This window comes from Aotus nancymaae, unplaced genomic scaffold (genome assembly GCF_030222135.1).
Source record: "Aotus nancymaae isolate 86718 unplaced genomic scaffold, 86718_ANA_hifiasm-v0.15.2.pri h1tg000003l, whole genome shotgun sequence".
Classification (NCBI taxonomy): domain Eukaryota; kingdom Metazoa; phylum Chordata; class Mammalia; order Primates; family Aotidae; genus Aotus; species Aotus nancymaae.
Window position 1 is genome coordinate 77,749,452 of NW_026988414.1, and position 24,038 is coordinate 77,773,489.

General features: G+C 48.3%; 1 pseudogene; it reads left to right on the top strand.

Annotated features, from left to right (window-relative positions):
• The first annotated feature begins 106 nt into the window (after window positions 1-106).
• Window positions 107-23,461, top strand: LOC105710503 (maestro heat-like repeat family member 5; annotated as a pseudogene).
• The last annotated feature ends 577 nt before the right edge of the window (window positions 23,462-24,038 follow it).

The following is a 24,038-nucleotide window of genomic DNA, read 5'->3' on the forward strand; positions in this document are numbered from 1 at the left end:
TGGTGGTGAGGTAGAACAGGTTGGGACTGGAGACGTCAGCAGGGGGTCGGGAGGACCCATTCATGAGGTTCTCAGAGGGCGTTCTCCTCCATGGCTGAGCCTTGGGATGCTACCTGGCTGGCTTCACAGTGGCCACCTGGAGGTCTGCAACAAGGTCCCCCTCTCTGTGGGTGTAAGGAGACTCAGTCCCTGGGGAATAGATGCTTCACCCCTCCCACAGCCTACCCTGTTCTACAGATGAGGAAACAGGCCCAGAGAGGTGGAGTCAAGTGTCGCAAGCCATACCACCTGAAGTGACAGAGCTGGGATTCCAACACAGTGGCCCTTGCCTACACACGGTGCACCGGTTGTTCTGTGGGGTCAGGGGTGTGCCAGCCACGGTGCCCGACTGCCCTTACCTTATCCGAGTGGAAGAGGATGTTCCCCAGGCCCTGCAGACTCGACACGTGGACCTCAGGGCTGGGTTCCTGGAGGCTGCATGTCAGCACGGTCAAGGCAGCCTGTTTGGGAAGCACCTCCAGCGGGGCAAAAGGCAAGGCCAAGCCAAAAGGCCAGGCCAAGAGGCAAGGCCAGAATAAAAGGCCAGGAAAAAAGACCAGGCCAAAAGGCAAGGCCAGACCAAAAGGCCAGGCTGGGCCAAAAGGCAAGTGAGGGAACAGGTGGGGAGGGGCAGGACCTGCCCAAGGCCTCACAGCTGGGATCTGAAGGCAGGTCATGCTGATCTCTGATCCCTGACCCCTGACCCTGGAGCTAGCCACCTGTCCATGCACCTGAGGCCTTGTACAGGTGTTTCTCGTCCACAAGCCCCAGCTTCTCACCTGTAAAGTGGGTGGAAATGGCCCCTCCCTAGAGGGATATGGTGGGGCTCGGGTGAGGTGGAGGCTGTGAGAAGGCTGGTAACTGTGCGGCCCTGCACAAGAGTAGGGTTCCTTGCTGCATGGAGTGGCCACCCCCGCCACCAGTGCAGCCCCCACCTGTCGCTACTGCCCCTGGGTTACATCAACACGTGGTCAGAGAGTGCGCTTGGCGAGTATCCACCCAAACTGCATTAACTCCCCAGGCAGGCTGGGGGGATGGGGAATTTAGTTCTTTGCCCTAATGCCTGGAGGCTGCCTGGCCTAATCAGGGCAGGAGGCAGAAGTGCTGGAGGGAGAGGGGCTGCTCTGACAAGGGAAAGACCCTGCACTCCTAGGAGGAGAAGGACAATTAAAGTGGCTTCAATTTACTCAAAATCCATTTAGACATCACAGGACTGGACCAGAGTAAGGCAAGAAAGGTACTCACCTTGCACACGATATTTACCATGGCAACACAAACTCTGTAATCAAGAGCATTCACATTTTCATGTGATGTTTTTAAAGATCAGTTTGCCAAGCTATGGCCCATGGGCTGACCACCTGCTTTTGTAAATAAAGTCTTATTAAACCAGGACCAGGATGAGGGTAGGACAGGAGAGGTGACAGGCAAGGGCAGGGTTGGATCCTGACTTCACTGACAGTTTTGAGACTTTGTTCATCAATAAATGCAATGGAGTTTTTTGCATTTATTCTGATTTTTCTAAATATTGCATTAAAATATTATTTCTCTTGATTACTGAATGTCTTGCCCAGTTCCCAGGCCTGACCCTGCCACACCATTGGAGGGGTCACCTCTGATGTAGGCTGTGCTGGGTGAGTGCATGGCAGAGCTCTGCAGGGAGACTCTGCCATCAGTGATTCCCTTACTCTCAACACAGCCAAAGGAGAACCTCAAATGGTTTGGGCAACTGGTGGGCATACTGGGGATGCTGTGCCAGCACCCAGACAGGGTCACCCAGTGCTACAGCCTGGAAGGGGCAAGCCATCTCTACCAGCACTTGATGCACCACAAAGGTGAGCTCTGTGGCATACCAACTTCTGTCCCAACTGGGACCTCTGGCAGACCCATACCCACAACCCCGACCTCAACCTTGCCCCAGATTTGCTCCAAAACTCAACTCTGATCTGAACCATAACCCTGTAATGGCCTCACCCTAACCCCCAACACTCTGACCTCAGCCCCTAAACTGGGTACAGGCCTGACCCTGATTACAAATGACCCTACCCTAACCCTGCCCTGTCCCAAACTAGACTCTAAGCCCACCTTTGCCCTGCCCGTACCCCACCCTGTCCCTGGCCAGCAGGAGAAGGCTTGCAGGCAGAATTGCAGGCCCCCAAGGAGCTCTTCCAGGCCCATTCAGATGAAGCCCCACTCTGGAGCAGTGGAGCCCAGAAAGCCACTTTCCTGGGCCCCCAGGAGATGGTGAAGAACCACTTCTTCCAGTTCGGCAGCTCCCAAGTCATCAAGGTCAAAGCCTTAGAGTGGAGGGCAGGGCAGGGGCATGACCAGAGCACACCACATATGGGGGAGTGGTGGGTAAACGCGTTCTTTCTCTCCCACGTTGTTGAGGTGGAGCCAGGAGGGTTCAAGGGGCCAGCACACATTAGATGCCTACTTATTACCTATACCAGGGGCTTCACAGACATTACATCCTTTCCTCAAATTTTATGAACCACATTGAAGCAAATGGTGAAGAAATGGTGGCACATGGCTGGTCAGTGCTCCAGTGGAATCTGACCCAGCCCTAGCTACTCCAGAACCTGTGCTCTCGGCATCTGTTGCAAACCACTGTTGTGCTGAGGTCAGTTAGAAGTTCTGTATGGAAAACCTAAAGCCCTAGGGCCAACTTACTGTCTGTGTCCAGAAGGGAGAATGCCTGATTTGGCTGCAGTTGACCCTAAAGAACCTGCCCTGGAGGCAGAGGCAGGGCTGGCAAGGAAGAGTTTCATGGGCAGCCAGCTTGGTGGGGTCAGCAGTGAAGGGCCCCTGACCGCCCAGGCCCCCAGGCAGGCTGCAAGACTAGGACCACCATGTCCAGGACCTGGGAAGGGATGGCTGCTTCACCCCATGTGGTGCCTACACACAGACCGTGGGCATCCAGCTCTGGCTCTCCCCAGACAGACAGGAGAAGGAGAAGGGAGAGGACAGGAGGGTCTGCTAATCATAAAACCGTCATAGAACCACAGGGCTGAGAAGGTTTCATCTGGAGAACAGACACTTTGGGTCTCAGTTCTGGTCCCAAGTTTGTCCCTGACTCCTCATGTGGTTTTGGATACATGACACCTTTATCACCACCCCCACTGTCATCATCAACACCAACATTATCACCACCATCACTACCACCACTACCACCAGCATCATCACCAGCATCATTATCACCATCATCACCACCATTACCACCTCCACCAGCAGCAGCATCACCATCACCATCATCACTACCACCATCACCATCATCACCACCACTACCATCACCATCACCAGCATCATCACTACCACTATTACCATCATCACCACACTACCACCACCACCACCACCACCAGCATCACCATCACCATCATCACTACCACCACCATCACCATCATCACCACCACTACCACCACCACCACAAGCAGCACCATCACCACCATCACCATCACCACCACCACCATCGTCACTACCACCACCATCACCATAAGCATCACTACCACCACCACCAGCATCTCCATCACCATCATCACTACCACCACCATCACCATCACCACCACTACCAGCAGCATCATCACCATCACCACCACCATCTCCAACACCACCATTACTACCATCACCACCATCATCACCACCATCATGATTATTGTCACTGTCACCACCACCACCATTATCACCACCATCATCACTACCACCACTACCACCACCATCACCACCATCATCACCACCACCACCACCATCTCCACCATCACAATCATCACCACCATGATCACTGTCACCACCACCAGCACAATCACCATAACCATCATCACCATTACCATCCTCGCCAACACCACCATCGCCACCATCACCATCACCATCCCCATAATCATCACCACCATCATCACCACCATTATAATCACTATCACTGCCACCACCAACATTACGACCACCATCACCACCACTACCGCATCAACATGACTACAACCACATCACCATCTGCATGTCTATGACCTGCACCACCATCATCACCACCACCACCGCTTCTACCATCACTGCCACCTCCATCTCACAGTTATTCCTGCCATTGATTGAACTAAGATGCCTCCAATATATTTACCAATCCTGAGATTATAGCATTCTGAGAATCTAACCACTATTCCAAGTTGAATTTCTTCACAAACATTCTAAATGCTCACTTTAACCAAAAGGTTAACATTCTAGGAAATGATTTTAATCATCTAACAAATATTCTAGCCAGATGTATAATAACATAATATTCTTTAAAAAGTTCTTACCATAAATCTTCCACTAAAATTATTTTAACATTCTAACCATCACGCTAATACTCTAACATTCTCATAAACACTGTATCAACATTTTATAATTAAAAGATTCTAATAAATATTCTAACATCCGCTGGGCATGGTGGCTCACACCTGTAATCCCAGCACTTTGGGAGGCCGAGGCAGGTGGATCACCTGAGGTTGGGAGTTTGAGACCAACCTGACTAACTTGTAGAAACCCCGTCTCTACTAAAAACACAAAATTAGCTGGGTGTGGTGGCTCATGCCTATAATCCCAGCTACTTGGGAGGCTGAGGCAAAAGAATCCCTTGAAACCAGGAGGCAGATGTTGTTGTGAGCTGAGATCATGCCATTGCACTCCAGCCTGGGCAACAAGAGCAAAACTCCATCTCAAAAAAATAATTCTAACATCCACTATTAACACTTATTTTTATGTTCTAATATACTTGGCAACAACCTAACAGACTTGCAAGCACTCCAACACATATTCTGACATGCAAAGAAGCATTACTATCCTGATGTCCTTGCAAACGCCCTGATTTTCTATCAGAGTGCCTTCCTATCACTCCTTCACCAGCTTCTAACTTCCTTTTGTTGAATGCTGTGCATCCCCACTGTGCAGAGATCCCTCTGTGAGAATGGGCGTGTTCTATCTCTGTGCTACCCAAGGTGGCCACTGGCCACAGGGAGCCAGCGAGCACTTGAACTGTGGCTAGTAGTGCTGTGGAACTGAATTTTTAATTTTACTTACATTGAAATGTAAATAGCTGTGTGTGGCTAGTAGCACTGCCCGAAGTCTTTCCAGAAAGTTCTACCTGTGCAGCAGTGACTGAGCCCCGGTCCCCCCTCCAGAAGGCTATAGTCTAAGGTTATGAGGTGGGAGGTCACACCTACCATGGTGCATTTCTCGAGAGCCCCTTCCTTACCTCTGAGCTCACAGCTGCTTGTGGAGGTGAGACCCACTGTTCCTGGACCTTTAGAGCCACTCTTGGGAGGAGATGGACACAGGGTGGCAGGGTCCTGGGACAGCGCTGCCATGGGAACAGGAGCTGGGTCCCGGCCACCCCCAGCCCCACCTGCTCCAAGGCTGAGGGCAGCCCACACACCCTTCTGGGCCTGGGGCTTGGCGCAGGTGACTTTGAAGCTCCTTCACAGCCTGGAAGTTCACTTTCTGTTTGATAAATGCTCACAAGGAGGACTGGTCCCTGGCTGCAGGGGAGGACTCCACGGGGCTGAGGCTGGTGGATGAGGAAGTCCTATGGGCAGAGCACAGCAAGGAGGTGGGGTGAGACTGGCCCAGCCACATGGTCCTGCAACAGGCACGGGGTCTGAGTGTGGAAAAGAGCCCAGGCCGTGGTTGGCTCTGACAGATGCGGAAATTCGCAAGTCTAGACTGCAAACCACCAGCAGGTGCTTGGAACCCGGAGGAAAGAGGCTTAGGAGGCCGGATATGCTCAGAGAGTTGGGAGAACCTGGGACAAAGGAGAAGGAGTAAAAGTGGAAGTGGGGAGGCAGGTGCCCTGGCACAGGTGGACCAAGGTGATGGCCTCTCTCTACCCCTGCTGTACAGAAGATCATGCAGCAGCTCATGCTGGAGGAGCTGAATGACCTCGTCTGGACAGCCATAGATGGACTGGGCTCCACCAGCCCCTTCTGTGTGCAGGCAGCCTCCGAGATTCTGCTTGCAGTCATCTAGCAGCACGGGGCCAAGCTGAAGACTGTGAGGGCATTGGAGCCAGGCCAGGAAGGGCCAGGGGTCGGAGGGTGGGCCCAGAGGTCAGCATCCAGGGCTCAGGTTCTTGGGCCTGATAGGGGAGACACAGATCCCATCCTGGGCAGCAACTAGTCTGATGAATGAATGAATGAATGGCCCAAGCAAGTCCCCTGGGTCCTGGGTGGTGACTTCAGGGTCTGAGCAGCTGCTGTGTGCCCTAATATGGGAATGGTGGGAAAGGATGGGAACAGCACGAACCAGCCCCTTGGGGAGCTGAGGTCTCGGGAAAGTCAGGGACACACAGGCAGATGTTGCCCAGACAACATATGAGGATTTATTGGTGGGGAAGGGGCCACACAGGGTGAGGGATGCACCCCAGAGGGAGGATGCCCAGTGCCAAGTCCTGCATGTGGGTGAGCTCAGGCAGGAAGACTGGCACTGGGCATTAGGAGTGAGCAGGTAAGACCCCAAGGAGAAGGCAGGGTGCCCCAGGCACAAGGCACCACATGTGCAAAGTGGCATGTTTAGGAATGAGATGGGAGGTGGGGGGCCTGGACCTTCCAGTGCCTGCCTGGGCAGCATAGGCAGCATACAAAGACCTCAAATGCAATGCAGAACATGGTGGGGCCTGTGCCCCCAGACTGGGACTTCTCTTTAGACCAAGCATCCAGGGCAGGGCTGTGCCCCCACTCACATAGCTCAGGACAGGGCCGTATCTGAAGGGGCTCTGTGCTCATCAGGGTGAGACCTCCCTCTGCCTCCAGGCACCCAGGGCAGGGCCATGCCTCCCTGCCAGACCTTTCCCTCTCTGCACAGGTTGCCAGCATGGGCCAGGCCATCTGCCTCCACCTGTGTTCCCTCTGCATTCCCCAAGCCAAGGAAAAAGCCCTGCAGGCCATTAACCTGCTGGCCCGGAGCCACACTCCCAAGCTGGTGGCCACCTTCCTTGACATCTCCATCCTCCTGGACAGGTACCTGCCCCTCTTCCCTCACTGCCCACCTCCCGGCCTCCCCCAGGCAGGGTGGTGACCTATTCCCTCCTGTCTGCCCCTAGCATGGCCCACACGGAGCCTCATCGGGCTGGGTATGTGGAGGGAACCCACATCTGTTCATCATCACACACCTCCTGGGTGGGCACAGGGGAGGCACTGCCCACCATCTCCTGTACTGGCTCCACATAAAACACCTGCCCCAGCCCAGCCACCCTGTCACCTGAGGGAGAGGCCACAGGACCCTGGGTGCTCCTGGCAACACCGCAGCCCACACCAAAGCCCCACTGCCCAGCAGCAAAGCCCTCTGTCTCTCCTCATCCACAGACACTCTCTTCTTCCTGCCCTTCCAGAGACCCAGAGGCCAGCACAGCCCTCTCAGGTGGGGCTGGCTTTTCTCTCACAGCCCTCAGAGCCCTGGGCCTGGAGATGGGCTAGTGTCCTCATCTACTCATGGCCCTTCCTTTGCAAAATCCCAGCTGCGGACCCCAAGTCCTCAGTCCACACCCCCTGCTACCCACATACCACGCGCTTGCCCTGGATGGCCCCTCACTGCGGTCAGGGACACTCCCACGCTCACGTACCCCACCTGACTCCTGGGGATTTCCCTGTCTGCCCCTCACTTTGACTTCTCCAGGCCCGGATCTCCTCTCTCCCAAGAACCTTGTCCTCCATCCCCCACAGCCACCCACTCCCCCGGCCATCCCTTGGTGTGACCGTCACCAGCTTCAGGCACTCCCATATTTACAGCTCACCCCCAGACCCAGTGAGCCTTGACCCCCAGACCCACTGTGCACTGCCCTGTGCCCCTCTTGCTCCCTCTCACCTGTCCTCACTGTCTCCCTCCTTCCAGCCTGGGCACACCTGGCAGGAAGACAGTGACTCCTACACACACACAGGTCCCTGGCCCCAGCTGCTGACCTTGCTCCCATTTCACTGAACACTTCGAAGCCACCAGAACAGGGCTGTCACAAGCTCCCAGAACCCAAGAGTTGTTCCCAGGGAGGTCTCTAATTCCCATGTGGAAGCACACCTGTGGTTCTGTGGGTCACTTCTAGTTCCACTGCACTGTGGTCAGGGAGTGTGGTCTGTCATGATTTTAGCTTATGGAAATTACTAATCTTTTAAAGGCTTTTTGTGAATGTCCCACTGGCACTCAAGATGGAGGTGTATTTTCTGCTGTTAGGGTGCAGAGTTTGAGATACCGGCCTGTCTTGGGACATTACGGGTTCAGTTCCAGAGCACCACAATAGAGTGAATCACATGTGCCTTTGTGTCCCAGTGCACATAGAGTTCTGTTTATACCACACCGTGGTCTGTTCAGTGGGCAAAAGCATTATGTCTTTTAAAAGAACAATGTACCTACCTTAATTTAAAAATGCTTTCATTCTCTTTCATTCTAAGATATGATAATGACCATCTGCACCTTCAGCAAGTTGTATTCCTCTTCCTGGTGGGTGGTGAGGATGGCTGACTGATCAGGGTGGTGGTTGTTGAAGGTTCAGGCATCTGGCAAGTTCTTAAAAGTAAGACAACAATGGAGTTTGTAGCATCGATGGACTCTTCCCTTCCCAAACGATTTCTCTGCAGCATGTGATGCTACTTGAGAGCATTTTACCCACAGTAGAACTTCTTTCAAATTTGTAGTCAATTCTCTCAACCCCTGCCACTGCTTTATCAAATAAATTTACGGAATATTCAAAATCTTTTGCTGTCATTTCACCAGCATCTTCACCAGGAGTAGATTCCATCTGAGAAAACACTTTCTTTGCTCATCCGTAAGAAACAGCTCCTCATCTGTTCAAGTTTGATCGTGAAAGTGCAGCAATTCCATCACAGTTTCCAGCTCCACTTCCAATTCTAGTTCTGCTATTTCTACCACATCTTCAGTTACTTCCTCCACTGAAGTCTTGAGCCCCTGAAAGTCATTTGTGAGGGTTGGAATCAACTTCTTCCACACTCCTGTTCATGCTGCTATTTTGTCTTCCTCCCCATGAATCACGAATATCATTAATGGCATCTAGCATGGTGAATCCTTTCCAGAAGGTTTTCAATGTACTTTGTGCCTAGATCCATCAGAGGAATCACTATCTATGGCAGCTACCCTCTTTCAAAGTGTATTTCTTAAATAATAAGACCTGAAGTCAAAATGACTGCTTGATCTGTAGGCTTCAGAATGGTGGTTGTGTTCACAGGCAGGGAAGCAACATCAATCACCTTGTACATCTCCATCAGAGCTCTTGGGTGACAGGTGCATTGTCGATACACAGTCATATTTTGAAAGGAATCTTTAGTTCTGAGCAGTAGGTCTCATCAGTGGGCTTAAAATATTCAGTAAACCAAAGCTGTCATCCAGGCTTTGTCGTTCCATGTCCAGAGCACAGGCAGAGTGGATTTGACCTCATTCTTAAGGGCCCTAGGATTTTCAGAATGGGAAATGAGCACGGGCTTCAACTTAAAGTTGCCAGCTGCATTAGCCCCTAACATGAGAGAGTCCACTTGTCCTCTGAAACTTTGAAGCCAGACTTTCACTTCACCTCTCTAGCTATGGAAGTCCTAGATGGCATCTTCCAATAGAAGGTGGTTTCTTCATTGAAAATGTGTTGTGTAGCTGCCTTCAACACTGATCTTAGCTAGATCTTCTGGAGAACTTGCTGCAGCTTCTCCAGCACTTACTGCTTCATTTTGCACTTTTTTTGCTATGGAGTTGGCTTTTTTCCTTCAACCTCATGTACCAGCTTCTGCTAGCTTCAGACTTTTCTTTTGCAGCTTCCTCACCTCTCTCAGCTTTCATAGGACTGAAGAGTTAGGGCTTCTCTGGATCAGGTTTGGCTTAACAGAATGTTGTAGTTGGTTTGATCTTCTCTTCGAACCACGAAAACTTTTTATCCACATCAGCAATAAGGCTGTTTCACTTTCTTCAAATTTGTGTGTTCACTGGAGTAGTACTTTTCATTTCCCTTAATAATTGTTCCTGTGCACTCACAGCCTGGCTAACTGGCACAAGAGTCCTTGCCTTTGGCCTGTCTTGGTTTTCAACATGCTTTCTTTGCTGAGCTTCATCATTTCTATATTTGATTTAAAGTGAGAGAAATGGGATGCTTCCTCTCACTTGAACACTTACTTTGAGGCCATGTTACATTATTAACTGACTTAATTTCAATGTTGTTGTGCCTTGGAAAATAGGGAGGCCCAAGGAGCAGTCAGAACACACAGCATCTATGGATTCCATTTAGCATCTTATATGGGCACGGCTCATGGTACCTTAATTACAATAGTAACAGCAAAGATCACTGATCGCAGATCACCATAGCAGATTAATAGTAATGATGTTTAATATATTGTGAGAATTAGCAAAATATCACACAGAGACATGAAGTGAGCACATGTGACTGGAAAAATGGCACCAACAGACTTGCTCAATGCTGGATTGTCACAAACCCTCAACTTGTAAAAACTGCAATATCCGCAAAGTACACTAAAGTGAAGCACTGAAAGAGGTGTGTCTCCATGTGCATAAGGTGGAGCTTGATTGTGTTGTCAAGGTTTTCTACATACTTAATTTCTGTCCTCTTGATCTGTCTTGGACTGAGTGCATGTTAAAGTCTCAGTAAAGAAATGATGGTGTGTCTCTATGTATAATTTCAACCCCTGGAGTTTTACTTCATGAAGTTGGTGGCCATGTTATTCAACACACACGTATTCATACACACACATATTCATGAGTATTCTATCTTTATGAACCATGACTTTTGCATTGAGATACCCTGTTTTGTCATGCTTAATGCTTCGGGGACTTGAATTATACTTTATGTGTTCAGAAGCATTAACCCTGCTTTTTATTGTTTCCATTTGCCCAGTATGCATTTGTTTACTTCTTTATTTTATCCTTTGGGAATCCCTTTGTTTTAGGTCTCCGTCTTACATATGACACAAAGTTTGTCCTGATTTGTGATCCAAATTGAAAATCCATTGTAATAGGTGAGTAAAGCCTCTTGATATTGACACAATTGATATGTTTGGTCTGTCACAACATTTTGTAGTTGTGTGTATTTCATAACATAGGCTATGTTTCTTTTTCTACAAGATGTGCATTCTTTGCTCTTTAACGTCAATTTTGTTTTAATCTAGGAAATGTATTTTTGTCCTAGTTTTCATCTTTGTGCTCCTAACCTATTTTAATGCCCTTAATCCCCATTTTTATTATTCAGCCCTTTAATATCAGGTTTATCTTTTTTTTTTTGAGATGGAGTCTCACTCTGTCACCCACCCAGGCTGGAGTGCAGTGGTGCAATCTCAGCTAACTGCAACCTTTGCCTCCTGAGTTGAAGCAATTCTCCTGCCTCAGCCTCTGAAGTAGCTGAGACTACAGGTGTGCACAACCACAACCAGCTGATTTTTGTGTTTTTAGAAGAGACAGGGTTTTGCCATGTTGGCCAGGCTGGTCTTGAACTCCTGACCTCAGGTTCTTAGTTTTGCCCAGGAAAACACTCAAGAACAAGCCCATGGTGGTAGATAGCAATTTTGATCAAAGTGGCCATGCACAGCAGCAGCAGAGGGGCTATTCCTTGTAGAGCAGGGACACCCAGAGGCAGTGAATCCAGAGGAGCAGCTCAGAGGCACTTCTGCAGTTATGTGCAAATTATGGGGCAGGTGATGCAGAAACTTTTAGAAAAAGTGTTATAACTTCTGGGTCCTCAGGTCATTGCTATGGAAAGGGGTGGTAATGGTGTGGTGTTGCCATGGTAATGGTAAACCGGCCTGGCACGCCAGTGGGTGTGCCTCATGGAAAGGTGCTCTGCGTTGTCCCTAGGAGAGTTAGTCCTCAATTTGTTCCTGTGTCCATGCCCCTGCTCCTACCACAATACTCTAATTCCCACCTGTTTTCTGCACAACAGTCAGTGAGATTATTCTATTTGCCTCTTTCTGTCTCCTTTCTTCTCCCATTTTTCAGTTACATATTTGTACTCTGTCAAAACATTTAACATTCACACTCCGGTGGTCCACCCTCATTTTCATACTGTGTGTTTACACACACACACCGTCAGTTCCTAGGCTGAAGTTTTCCAGTCAGCCCTTAGTCTGAAGAAGCTCATCCTCCAAAAGATTCAGAATTCTTTAAGTTCTTTTATGTTGAAAGGTGTTTATTTGAAGAATTGGTTGGATATAAAATTCTTTGTTGATATTTTCTAAGTCTTTTTAAAATGCTGTTTCACTGTTGCCTTGCATTGTTTTCTAAAAGTGAATGACAACAGGGTTTTTCTTTGTTTTTGTTTTTGTTTTTTTTTTTGCATTTGTACGTTATTTGATCTTATTGCCCAGAGACTTCAAGATTTTTTTTAATCTTTGAAATCTAATCATTTACTTAGGAAATGTCTCAGAGTTGATCATTCTGGATTAATGTTCCCAGGCACCTGGTACATCTCTTGATTATGTAGATTGAGATCTTTTCGATGTTGTTGTTTCTAGAAAGTTTTCTTGGTTACCGTGTTAAGTATTAGTCATGTTCCCTTGCTGTTTTTCTTCCTCAGGGACTCCAATAATACAATTGCTATTCCTCCTGTCTTCCATTTCCACTACTTTCTCTCTGACCCCTTTTGCTCTTTATTAAATTCACTTTCATTCTCTTGATTGCTCTCTTGTTTTCCTAAATGCCCCTTATTAAATTATCATTTGAGTCTTGTCTCTCTTGGATACTTTGTAATTTTTCTTCATTTCTGAAATAATCTTTTCATTTCATCCATTTCTTTCCTGAGGTCAACTCTCTTTTCAGCTCCTACTGGATATTTTTTGTCCTTTTTTGAATTCATAATTCAAGGTAGTTTTCATATCTTTAAATGTTTATTTGAGCATATTTAATGACACACAAAATTAATGTTATCTTAGGGTTTTTTCCAGCATCATGATTTTTTCCAGGGAGAGTTTCTTATTTTGTGTGTGCTGATTTCTGTTTTCTCATTTTTTACAATAACTCTATGGATCTGCTCATTTTGTTTCTGTTCACGTTTGGATTCTTTGAGTGTTTTATAGGATTTTAAGTTCAATGGCACCCTATTCTGTCAATACAGCAAAGTCCAGATAATTTAATAGATGAGTGTTAAGCAAAAGGATTATGGATGCTCCAATTTTTCTTGTTCCATTTCTATTGCATTTTTCCCTTTTACCTCTTTCCCTGTCACTACCTAATCTCCAAAGGATACTTTCCTTTCTTTTTTGCTCTTTTCTCTCCCAAAATCTGTGCATTTTGAAGACTGACCTTCAAATCAGGCATACTTTTAAGTCACTACTGTGTGGTTGGGGCTCTGACCTACTTGAACTTTTTTTACTTTTTTAAGACTTAGGGTGGACGTAGTCTTCCAGAAGATACTTTAGATCAATCTTAAGCCCTGTTGCTAGCTCCTCCCTTCTCTCCTCCCCCACAGGTTCTCTCAGCCTGCCTTTATCAAAGCCTTCTGGGAGAATGAGATAGGGTGGGAGTGGTAGAGATTTCGTGCTAAGGTTGACACTCTTCTGTTTCTGCTTAGAGTAATTTTGAAGTTTGGGAATTCTCTGGAATTGTGCTATAGTCATAGTTTTTGTGAAGTTTTATTTCGCTTCTTGTTTTTTGTTATATGTCAAAGAAATTTTGGGAGGCAGAGACCTAGGCAATGGGCATCGTCTTCAGCTACTTAGAAGTGTACAGTTCTATTTTATCATATTGGAATTTTTATCTTATTTCTTCAATTCTAAGAAGTATTTTATTTACATTGTAACATTTATGAAATCAGAGTGCATGTTACATTGATGGTCCCTTACACCTGGATTTATGTAGTTCCTGCCAGTCACCTGGGGACACTGTTAGTTTGAGAACACTTTAAATTTAAAAGTCTCTGCTTGAGATTTTATTGGGCCACATTGGTGGTGTGAATTCAGACATCCAAACAGGTTTGGGTTCAAATTCTCAGGATATCTGTACCCCTTCCCACTTTTATCCACTGTGCTGATTGAAGCATGAAGGTTGGCTCGATTTTTCTTCTGCCAGGCAGAGTTCTGTTTATTTGGATCACACTTACACTGCACATGCAGACCTTTGGATCCCAGCTCAATGTTGGGGTCTCCTATAAGACTCCCATCTTGGCCAATTTTTCTTTCTTAGAGGTACATGAAATAAGGATGAGGTGTGTCCTAAAAGTATAAACAGAATCATATAATATGTACTCTTCCAGTATTCTTCTGTCATCTGGCTTGGGTTTTTGGGTTTTGTTTGTTTGTTCATTTGTTGGTTTGTTAAGACAAGGTCTTGCTTAGCTGCCCAGGCTGGAGTGTAGTGGTGCAATCGTAGCTCACTGTAACCTCAAACTCCTGGGCTCAAGTGATCCTCCCACCTTAGCCTCTGACTGGCTAGGACTACAGGTATGCACTGCCACACCTGGCTAATTTATTTATTTTTTTGTCGAGATGGGGTCTCATTATGTTGCACAGGCTGATCTCAAACTCCTGGCCTCAAGCAATCCTTCCACCTTGGCCTCCCAAAGCACCAAGATTACAGGCATGAGCCACCATGCCCAGCCTGTCTGGCCTTTTTAAATTTTCCTCCAATATTATGTATCTAAGATTCATTTTAACATGTTGTAGTTCATTCATTTTTGTTGCTATGTCATGTTCCATTTTATGAATGCCAGTTATTCTTTTTACTATAGGTGGACATTTGGGTCATTACCTATTTGGTACTATGGTTAGCAGTGCTGTGGTGAACTTGCTTATACGTGTGCCTGGATGTACATAAGTGCTCAGTTTCCAACGTGTATGCATCTAGGATGGAAATGCCTGCATCATAAAGCTACACATATATCCAACTCTAATACATAATGGAAAATGTTTCCAAAGAGCTTGTACTGATTCACACACTCAGCAGTATTTCCTTAAAAGTCCCTGTTGCTCTGCAGTTTGCTAACACTTAACATTCACTTTTTAGCCAGTAATCAAATTTTTAGCCAATCTGGTGGTGCTATAAATCAGTGATGCGGTGTTCACTTTCACTTTCATGTTTAAATAAAGAAGCTGGACATCTTTTCATCTCTTTTTGGCCTCTTTGGTGATATGCCTATTCAAATATCCTCCACGTTTCTCTGTCGTGTTGTCCACCATTGCTGATTTCCTTTCCCCTGGCTCACCCTATCTAAGGTTCATCATTCTATTGCTTTCTTTTTATTTAGTTTTATTGCACCTAAACATATTCCTAAAAGTATTTTATTGTTTTTATAATTTCATATAAATTATAATTTCATGTAGGTTATAATTTTTATACTCATATGAAGGGCATTATGTTGCATATACTTGTTGGAGATTTCCATTTGCCTAATATTACTACAGATTTTTAGAGTTTATATTGTCTAATATTGTCTCTAGTAATATAACAACACCAGTTTTCTTTTATTGATATTGCATCGTATGCCTCTTTCCAGACTTTTACTTTTGATATTTCTACATTATTTTGTTTTAGACGTGTCTTTTGTAAACAGCATTTAGTTGGGTTTTAAGGCCTGATGATCTTTGTCTTTCACTGAAGCACTTACTCAGTTTACATTTACTATAACTGTTTATATATCTGAGATTGAATTTACCATCTTTACTTTCCGGACCAAAAAAAAAGAACCTTTAAAATCTTCAACTGACTTAATACACTCCCAATTTTAATGCCCTCCTTGTTTAATTCTGTATATTTTTAAATCTCACAAGTCAATATTTATTTAGAGTTCCCCATATTTTCACTATTTTCTTTGATCCTCATTTCTTTTTAAGCCTCACACCCCTTCCTTGAGGCCATTTTCCTCCAACGTAAAGCAAATCCTTTAGAACCTCCTTTAGTTTGGGTCTGCTGTTAGCAAATGCTTTCAGGTTTTATGTGAAAATGTCTTTATTTCCTCTTCAATCTTGATCGACACTTCACTGAGTATAGAATTCTATGTTGGCAGTTATTTTCTTTCTGTATACCAAGCTGAAATTCCATTGTCAACTGGCTTCCATTGCTGCTGTTGACAAGTCCTCTGTGGGTGGGACTGCTGCTTTTTTTATGGTGCTATGTGCTTTATCCTGTGACTGGTTTTACAGTATTCAGTTTTTTTCTGGTTTGGGGAGTTTGTTGTTTGTTTTTATTTGTCTGACAAGTCATCACAGTGTGTCTAGGAGTGGATTTTTTTTTAATCCTGTCTTGAATTCCTGTTCCAGAATATTCTGGTTCTGGAAGAATCCCAGCCATTATCGTGCCACACAGTGCTTCTTCTGCATCCTCTCTCACTTTCTTTCTAGGGCACATGTCAATATCTCATCATATCCTCTATTTCACTAGATCACTCAGAGTGCTGTCAGGAAGAGATAATACACTCAAATTGGCCAAGGTGGAAAATGTAACAAAAGAACTACTGGACAAGGGTAGAGTTTAATGTGACTGACGGGGAAGGGACAGTGCCCCAAGAATAGCAACAATGCTGAGTCATTGCCACCTTCTAGACCTAAAGGGGCAGGGAATGGGTGTGCTCTCAGAATCAAGGATGTCTGTATGGCTAGAGCACAGGACAGATGGACACAGCAATCCTGGGGCCACTCACAGGGAAAGACTGGAGTATAAATGCCCTCACTTCCTCCAATCCCACCTTCTGACCTCCTGCTAGTGCTTACCATTAGCCAAGTCAACTGGAAGCCAAAGTTCAAGAGAGTCTCTTGATGCAGTCTACACAGGTCAGCTTCCTGGGGCATGAGGCAGGTTGGGGAACAGCAGAGATTAGATCTGCAGGGGCAAGCAGAAGATATGCAGCACAATTTCTTACTTCCCTTCTGCTTCCTCATATTTGTGTCCCTCATTGCTGAATTCTGTATAATTTATTTTGAGTTATCTTCTAGTTCACTAATTCTCCTTTAACCATGTTATTCTGATGTTAAAGTTTTCCACTGCACTTTTGTAAATTTCAGATTTGTTTTTTTTTATTTCTAAAAAGTCATTTTGGTTCTTTGTCTCACCAGCTCTATCACTTATAGGTTCCTAGTCCCTGGAGACATTTTTAAGCTTGTCTTTTATTTCTTTATTCATAATATTTGTTTTATAGTTCATGCCTGATAATTCTAAGTTTTCAGGTCTACTTTGTTATTCTCGCTGTATGTCACCGATGGAGTCTATCTTCCTCTTGTGTTGGATTATCTTTGACTACATACTAGATGTTGTTTTTGAAAGAAAAATGTAGGAATAATTTGAGACCCACAATTAAGATATTTTCCTCCAAGTAAGACAATTTGTCTTTTTCTCTGCCAATCACCTAAGGATACTGCAGCCCATGATTACCTTAAGACAAATCCAGTGCTTGAGAGTCTCTAGATGCCCCCCACACAATTCAAACCTGGCTGAAATTTGCTTGGGTTTTTTCACACCCACTTAAGCACCAGCCTGGAAGTGGCAGAGGGTCTCCTATGAGATTAACCATGTTGTGCCGTCTCTCAGCTTCAGTATCTGTCCTTTTATCCCACAAATCTGTCAAAACCAAGGATCTAATTGTCTAGAATTGTCAGATGCCCCCAAAGCATCAGCTTTCCTGCTCCCAACACCTGAGGGTCATCATATTCCCCACATGTTGATTACAGTCTTGTCATTTCTTTAATACTCTCAGGACCCTTGTTTATATTTTATTTATTTATTTATTTTTTTGAGACAGGGTGTCACTTCATCACCCAGGCTAGAGTGCTGTGGCACAACCTTGACTCACTGCAATCTCTGCCTCCCAGATTGAAGCAATTTTCATGCCTCAGCCTCCCAAGTAGCTGGATTTATAGGCACATGCTACACACTTGATTTTTGTATTTTTGGTAGACATGGGGTTTCACCACATTGGCCAGACTGGTCTCAAACTCCTGACCTCAAGTGATCTGCCCACCTCATCCTTCCAAAGTGCTGGGATTACAGGTGTTAGTCTACCATGCCCAGATTAATTATTTATATTTTTCTCCAACCTTTGGAGTTGTTTTCAATGGAGGAGTTGATTCAAGTAGCTTAGTGCCCTACTACTGGAAGAGGAAGTCTTCTCATTCATTTTTTTTAAAAAACAGAGCTATTGAGATATAACTCACATAATATACAATTTGGCCATTTAAAGTGTACAATTCAATGGGTTTGGCATGTTATTTTTTAAATGTATTAAATATGTATTATATCAACTATGCCATTTTATTCACTTTTAAGTGTATGATTCAGGCATTAATTATATTTGCAATTGTTGTACAGCTATCATCACTGTCTAATTCTAAAACATTTTTATCACTCCAAAAATAAACTCTGTAACTATTAAATAATAATTCCCCATCTCCCCCTCCCCAAAGCCCCTAGTAGCCTCTAATCTATTTTCTGCCTTATGTGTGGCTATTCTAGATATTTCATGTAAGTGGAATGATATATTTGTCCTTTCAGGTCTGGATTGTTTCCCTCTGCCTAATGTTTTCAAGGTCCGTCCATGCTGTATGTGGCATGTGTTGGCACTTGATTTCTTTTCATTGCTGAATAGTAATCTACTGCATGGGTAGACGACATGGACATTTGCGTTTCCTCCACATTTGGGTCGCCACGAATAATGACGCTGTCGACACTGGCATACAAGCATGTTTGAGTCCCTTCTCTCAGTTACTTTGGGTTTGCCCTTAGCAGTGAAGTTTCTGGGCCATGTGGTAGTACTCTGTTTAACTTTTTGAGGAATGGCCATACCGTTTTCTTTAGCAACTACACCACTTTCTACTTTCACCAGCAAGGTTCCAGGGTTTCTGTCTCTCCACATAGTCACCAGCACTTGGTGTTTTTCATCTTGGGGCTGTAGCCACCCTAGTAGGTGTGAAGTGACATATTGTGGTTTTGATTTGCATTTCTGTGAGGATGAATGGCATTGAGCATCTCTTCATGTGCTTATTGGCCATTTGTATATTGTTTTTGGAGAAGTGTCTATTCAAGCTCCTTCTCCGCTTTTGAATTGGGTTGTTTTTGGGTTGTGAGTTGTAGCTCCTATTCCTTCTTAAACCCACATGAACCAGACTTTGTCCACTGCTGCTCCAATAGAACGGTTGTCGTCAAAGTCAGCAGTAACCTCATGTCACTAAGTCCAGTGGTCCATTCTCTGTCCCTACCTTATGTGGCCCGTCAGCAGAATTTGACTCAGCCAGTGACTCTCGCCTCCTGGGAACAATGCCCTCCTCAGCTCTCCTCCTCCCTCCCTGACTGCTCCCACTCAGCCTCCTCTACCAGTTCATCTCTCTGATTTTGTAGCCCTGGCCACAGGGCTGACCGTTGATCCTCCTCCTTAGCTACACTCACCTCCACAGCAGCCACATCCATCCCATGGCTTCATATATCCCCTAAACACTGACCCCTCTGGCCCAGGCCCCTCCCCGACACCCTGACAGCAGTGCTTGGGTGTCACACAGGTGTCTCCCACTGACCCAGCCAGGCCCCACCCCTGGCCTCCCCCAACCCACCCCTCCTGCAGGTTTCCCCATGTCCCACCTGGTGACTCCGTTCTCCCAGTGGCTCAGGCTGGAATTCCTGGTGCCATATGGACTCTTCTCTACACCCACATCCCACCCCCTAGGAAACCCTACCAGCTCCAACTCTGCCTGTGTTCTGCCCCTGCTGCCATCACCCTAGTCCAGGACACCATCGGCTCTCACCTCCAGTGGCTTGCCCACTTCCAGTCATCCCCCTGTCCTCGAAGAACACATGGAGGTCATGCCACGTCTCTGTAAAATCCTCCAGTGGTCCCATCTCACTCAAACCCAATGGCAAAGCCTCCACAGCAGCCATCAAGTTCGTGCTGTGGCCCCAATGACCTCAATGCCTTCCTCGTCTCCTCTCCACTCCCCTTCCCACTGCACCTCAGTGACACTGGTCTTTCTTTCTGCCCCCTGGCTGTCTGTCTGGAAGCTTCTGTCCCCTCTTCCCACATTGCTGCCTGACTCCCTCCCAATATCCTCAGGGCTTTGCTCAAGTGTCCCCTTCTCAGGGGACATGTCCCTGATTGCCCTGTCTGAAACTGAAGGCACCCAGACTCGCCCCCTGCCCCCTGCGCTGCTTTTTTCTCTGGAGCAGCACTGAGCATCCGGCACTCCATGATTCCTGCTGTGTCCACACAAGGCTGTCATGCACAGGAGGTTGAGATTCCTGCCAGTTCCACCACTGATTGGTCCCCTGGGACACTGTCTGCATGTGATGGCACTGGGCTCACACCTGCTGACTGGAGGACAAGCCCGCAGGGCAGAATAGAAACACCTGCCCTCTGGGCACACACACACTGACTCAGGGGACAATCCTCCTGTTTAAGCCTCATAAGGCTGGCACTGCCCACTACTCTGCAGTAAGGAATCCAAGGCTCAGAGGGGCTAAGTGACTCCCCCAGAGTCACACAGCCAGCATTGGGCAGAGTGGGGGTCTGAGCCCAGACCCTTCTGATGCCAAAGGCCTGACTCTTTCCAGCTGGGTAGGAACTCCTGGAGTCCTCCGAGCTGCTGTTACCACTCAGCCAAGGGCCAGATGGGCCTGGAGTGGCTTCCCCAGGTTTCAAGGGCAGCTGCCCTTGAGTGTCTTAAAGCAGGGGTGGGGGCACACAGGGCCACCATCCTGTGGTCCTCCTAGCCCCAGCTCCTCATGCCAGGGGCTCCCCTTCGCCTCAAACCCCTTCCACTCAACACTCAGATCCAAAGATCATTTAGGGCAGTAAACAGGGTCATTGAGGTCACCAGCCTCTCAGGGCAACCCAGCTATTCCTTCCTTCCCTCCAGGCTTCACCAGGTCATGCCCCATGGATCCATGGAAGGGCCACCAGCTGGACAGGCCTGGCTTCCCAGCTACAAGTCAGGGCCTTGATCAGGGCAGGTCTCCTCTCTCCAGTCTGCAAAATGGGCACTGTACAAACTGTAAAGCACTGTGCTCATGCTAGTGATGACCTGTAACCTGAAGCAGGTTGGGCCTGAGGAGCTGGGACCCCGAAAACCCGGAACTAGGAGGGCATAGTCACAGAAGGCTTCCAGAGGGAAGTGACTTTGTGGTGAGCCCTAAGGGCTGAAGGGAGTTAGCCTGAGATGAGGAGTGCTCTAAACACCAGGACTGAACAGGTGGGAGCCCAATAGGACAGGAAGTAGAGGAAGGGAAGGGCCAACAGGGGTTGGAGGTCAGAGACCAAAAGGCTTGGAGGCCACGGCTTTGAGTGCTGGCTGGGGCTCTGGTCTGCAGGACCTGGGAACCAAGGAAGGTGACAAGCAGTTGGGAGATGGGGATACATTAGGAAACCTCCAGCATGGGTGAGGAGCTGGCGGGGAGACCCTGAAAGTGGGGAGACCCAGGAGGAGGCCCGTGTGGATATGAGACCACAAGTGGGGACCAGGGGCGCATGTCCAGCCCCTGCCTCGGGCCCTCCCTCACTGACCTGCAATGCTCTTATCTGCACTGTGCCCACCCCACTAGGGTCCAGCTCAGGACCCAGCCTAGGTTTGCTGTTCCAGGCATGCAGGCCCTGGCAACGGTGGCCTACTGGTGTGGCTGAGCCCGGCCAGGCCCAGGTGGCAGCACTGCCCTCATGTGCCCTCTCTGCCCACAGCCACACCTTCTGGCTGTGGAGGGTCCTGGGGGCCAAGCTGCCCATGAGCCACCTGGTGTTGGCCACACTGCTGGGCTGCCTTCAGGAGTGACCCCTGCCCACTTGTGCCAGCGACAGCAGCCCCCACCCCAAGGAGAGGAACTCTCTGTGCTCACTGGCCATGAGTCTCTGCCACCGCCCTGTCAGATTGCTGGCCACAACTAGGGCACTCGCTGTGTGCCAGGCTGTGGGGGGCACCCCACATCCAGGCTGCTGCACCCACTCCAGCCCCAGCCTGGAGGAAAGCTGCCCAGGGCTGACCACACAAGCCCAGCTCCCACCTCCTGGCCAAGGGCTGTGGGTTCCTGTCTGTGAATCAGGACAGTCGCGTCAGTGCCCCAGGCTGTCAAGGCGACTCACTTGCTGTGGGGAGCCTTGGAGAGGAGCTTCAGGCAGAAGGGGAGGGTGTGGAGAGACTTGATAGCCCTCCCCATGCTTGGGTTCTGGGGAGTCATAGATTATGGAAGATTCTTAGAGGCTGCCTTCTGCAGCTGCCATCATCCGCCTCCCTCCGTAGGAAGTCTCCAGCTTTCCTCATAAGCCCAGCACTGCCTCACACTCCCAGGAGCCAGAAGCTCCCCTCCGGGCATGGCCACACGTGTGCCCCTTGCCTGGAGCCTGATGAGGCCACAGCTTTTCCTGTGTAGAGCTCTCCATGCTGAGTCCCTGCCCCAAGTGCCCCCTAGCAGTGGCCCAGAGCTCACAGCATTTCCCTGCCACCCAGAGCCGCCCAGAGAAGCTGCTGTCTGCAGTAGGGCTGTGGTTTAACAGTGGTGGCTGATGGGAGAGCACCCCCTGAGTCCCAGGCTCTGTCAGCTGGCCATCCCCAACACCCCCCAGTCCTGGGCTGATACTGCCCCCTGCCAGAGAACTACACAGCAGCCCGGGTGAGACCCACCCAGGTGTACTGGGCAGCCTTCCCTGCACCCCACTGTGCTGCCAATTCCTGCCCTCCCCTGGTCATTACTGCTCAGTGCCGGCTCCCACCCTGAGAACATTCTGGACTGAGTGCCCTGCAGGCACAGTAGGCCTTGGGGGCTGGGAGCTATGGCTGCCATCAGCTAACTCTGCCTGCCAGAACTGTGGGTTCCCCAACTCCCAGGCATCAAGTTCTGCTGTGTGCCAGCCTCAGAGTTGAGGGTACCATGGGACCACACAGCATGGGACCTTGCCTTCAAGGCAACAGAGTGGAGGGCCTAGATGCCAGCAGGTCACCCTCAGACAGGAGCAAAGAGCAGAGGGAAGATGGCAGCATCCAGTGTGCAGTTGAGGGGAGTCCCTGTGTCAAGATGGAGGTCTGCAGGTGTGTGGGGTGGACAGCATCCAGGCGGACAGCTGGGGGTGGCTGGGGACTACCAGGCCATCCAGCAGCAGTGAGACCTGAGCAGTGGCTGCAGAGGGTACAGGAGAGGGCCAGGCCGAGGCTGCAGAGGCACAGAAGCCAGGCCCCACTGGGAGGGACAGCATCTGGACACTTGGACTTGGTCTTGAAGAGTTTGGAGCAGGGAGGGACAAGCATGCTCAGATGTGGCTTTTGTGGGTCAAAACCCCGGTCCTGAGATCCAGGGTCTGGGAGTCTCACTCCATGCCTGCCCCTGATAGGCCATGAAAACACTGCATGAGCTGCAATTCGACCGGGAGTTCAAGCAGGCCATGCAGAGGGCCTACCCCGAGAACTTCCTGGCCCTCCTCACCCAGATGCGCTATGTCTTGGAGCTGAACCTGCCCAGGGAGCCTCAGCCCACACAGCAGGCCCAAGATGTGGCCGTGCCCAGCCCCCAAAGTTTAGACTAAACCTCCCAGGCCTCCTGGCCTGGCCACATACAGGTGCTGAGAAATGCTGAGTGTATGATAGAATTATATTGTTTGCTAAGAAGAACAGTGGCAAGGAAAACCTAGCCACCCACTCCCCCACCCCCGAGGCCCCAGCCCCTCTGGCCCCTGCCACTGCCACCACCACCGCCACAAGTGGAAAACTGCTTGGGGCATTCTAAAGTAGCAAAACAGTACATGGATGCCATACACTGGTGAAAACAACACTTTCAGCTGGGATATGTGACCTGCCCCCGGGGCTCCCTCGTGGAGAATGCTTTCTGGTTTGTCCTTGATTAGTGGTAAGCAGGCACCAGCTGCCTCCACAGTTTATCTTGGTTCTGTGAGAACACACAGAACACCTGTTTGTTAATAATTATCACCTGTTCAGAGGTGAATACAGAGAATCAGAAACACGTTTCTTCTAGGAGCTGCGTTGGGATATTCCCGACTGAATGGGACCATAGGCAGTACAGAGAAATATCTGCTTCTAAAACCAAAACGGATCCATCTAACTGAATGGTTGTCAATGGGTGCGTTCAACTGACGGAGTTAAACT